The 2,563-nt window shown below is 39.5% G+C and overlaps 1 long non-coding RNA gene across 1 annotated transcript; it reads right to left on the bottom strand.

Annotated features, from left to right (window-relative positions):
* Nucleotides 1-663: 663 nt before the first annotated feature.
* Nucleotides 664-1,336, bottom strand: LOC123764157 (uncharacterized). The gene is made up of 2 exons (XR_011229406.1): nt 1,200-1,336; nt 664-1,107 (listed from the first exon to the last, which is right to left on the bottom strand). It is a non-coding gene; the product is annotated as an uncharacterized lncRNA (long non-coding RNA).
* Nucleotides 1,337-2,563: the final 1,227 nt, after the last annotated feature.

The following is a 2,563-nucleotide window of genomic DNA, read 5'->3' as shown; positions in this document are numbered from 1 at the left end:
TGAGAGAGAAAAAAAAAAAAAAAAACAAAAAAAAAAAAACTGGGAAAGGCCAAGATTCAGGCAAGTCCTGTGCAAATTACCGCTTAAGTAGTTAAAGAGTGGTAATCTTTTGGTAGGTTAAATTAGAGCCAGGTTTAGTTTGAATACGGGTCAAGACTTTTCCCAAATACCCCGACGGTTATATATACAGCCAAGCGTCCGGCTGTTTAGAGGATGGGAGACATCTCCCGTCACGCAGGGTGCAGTCGCACCTCCACAGGTCTAGTATCGGCTCTTGGTACTGGCTCACAAGTGCCACCAATTACGGGCTATTCATGCCCGTACCACCTTTTGGGTGGCTTAATCTTCAATCAATCTGCTATTTAGATATCCTTAAGCCACAGTCTGCAATGTGACGCTCACGTTTTAGCTTGTTGGGACTAAGATAAACCACGCGTGACTGGTTCAAGTCTCAAGTATTAATCAAAAGACTAGAGTCTGGTCTTAAAATACAAGTATATCTGCCAGCTTTCCATAGAAAGTTGGTTTGCTGGGTTTTTTTTTGCATTTACCAACAATTTAAACAGTATGCAGAGTTACTTTCTAGTAGGGAACTAATCAGAGATTGTAGTCTCAAAAGATTACCAAAAGCTTCTAGCACGAAGTGGTAAGCAAGAAAGAATAATTAGGTAACGCTTTAATTGCCTATCAAAGTCGATCCGTTTACAAAACCATCCAAGACCATTCAACCAGCTTTGGTTTCATTAATAGACTCCTTAAGTACGTTTAACAAATCCTCAATATCAAGATGCTTCTTTCCAGTTTGCTCGAGTACAGCTGTAAGGTTTATTAATTTATTAGGATCAAATCTGTGTCTACGAGATAACATTTTATCTTTGGCAGTCTTCAAAGATGTCTCCGGATCTTTAGGAAGCATAGCCAAAAAATCTTGCACCTCTTGGAATTGCAGCAACGCACGCTCGAAGTCCAGGAAGAACGGAGGCATTAGGGTCACGGGTAGCATAGGATGGTCAGAGTCCGGAAAACTAGGGTAATTAATACCGGCAGCATCTTCCACACATAAGAACATGGTCAAGATCATCACCGCCACCACACTCATCCCAAATCCTGGAAAGAGAAATTTTTTATAAACTTAAAAATGCACAAAACACTACGAAGCTCACAAGAACCAGATGAATTAAATGAAAATGTTAACGTACTTTGCTTAAAATACATTGGATATAGTCGACCAAGCCCAGCAATATGATCAGCCGTAAGAGAGGAGTCCAAACTGTACAAGGTGCAGGCCAGAACTAAGCAGCTCGGGGCCGCCCGCCCGCGAACTAACCAACAACACCAAAATATTCACAGACTTGTGGCCTCAGGAATCAATAACATCATAAACCTGCGACGCATTTATTGCCAGAATACGTAGCTGACCGATAGATGGAGTTAGCTGCGTCTACTATTAATAGACATTCAACACCTGAAATATCTTTATTGATATGAAAATAATAATAATTTATTCACAGGAAGGTATTCAAGTTGGTGAAATTACATAGGATTGGTATTTTGACATTCTTGCAAAGCCACTAACACTCAGAGTTAGATAATAATAAAATAAATTATTTTAAATATCAAATAAGCCAGAATATAATATTAAACAAAGCGAAAATTAAAATTACAAGTAAATAAATCAAAATAGTCATAGAGGTGTACGAATCAGTAACGAGCAATTCAACATTTGGTTTGAATATTGACCAATAATTTATATACTAAACGTAAAAATGTTGTCTTCTGTACGATGTGTCTTGTATCCATGTCGCCAGCTTAAGATAGCCTCTTCACGGCTTTACTCCTGTTTAAAGCTTACGTCTTGTACTAATGGCTAAGTCGGGAGTTCATGGCTCACTAACGCCCGGTAACGCTACTAAATGTGCTGTAAATTTCAATGACAGTTTCCAGGAACTTCTTGGTGTTTTTTTTTAATCAAAATTTCGCAACTTAGGATCGTGAAGATGTAGTCGAATGGTCATAAAATTTCCAAATACCCTCAAATAAGGGTGCGAGGGATGCACATACCATAGTAATACTTGGTAAACATTGCAGATGGCGCTCGCATCGGAGAATTACCTGGGTCTTTGAAGCAGCAAAAGGTACATCTCGCGTGGAGCATTGACCCTCCTAACTTTTTAATGGCAGTTCACTTGCCTCCCCGGTCCTCCTCTTAGTAATGGTGGCGTAGAGGGAACACCATTTTAATTATCTCGGAGAGGGAAGACAGCCTTAAGATTCTCACACGAGGAGGAAACGCAGTCTTAAGGCTCGTACGGTAAGTGAACACAACCTTAAGACACTTACACGGGGAGGGAACACAACACATCTTGGAGACCAGAACCCAGCTGTACACAGCGTGGAGACCAGAACCCAAATAGACTAAACAAAAATCACAAAATTAGTGAAGCTTAACTATCAAAACATGCAGTACATAGTTAAAGATGTGTGCATGTTGGTTTTTGTTGTTCAAAAATGTGTATCCTTCATGTTAATTTTCTTTTTCTTAACGTATTGATAATTTTCGCGT

The sequence above is a fragment of the Procambarus clarkii genome, chromosome 23 (assembly GCF_040958095.1).
Source record: "Procambarus clarkii isolate CNS0578487 chromosome 23, FALCON_Pclarkii_2.0, whole genome shotgun sequence".
NCBI lineage: Eukaryota > Metazoa > Arthropoda > Malacostraca > Decapoda > Cambaridae > Procambarus > Procambarus clarkii.
The sequence above is the reverse complement of the archived record's forward strand: the minus strand, read 5'-3'. Positions and strand labels throughout refer to the sequence as shown.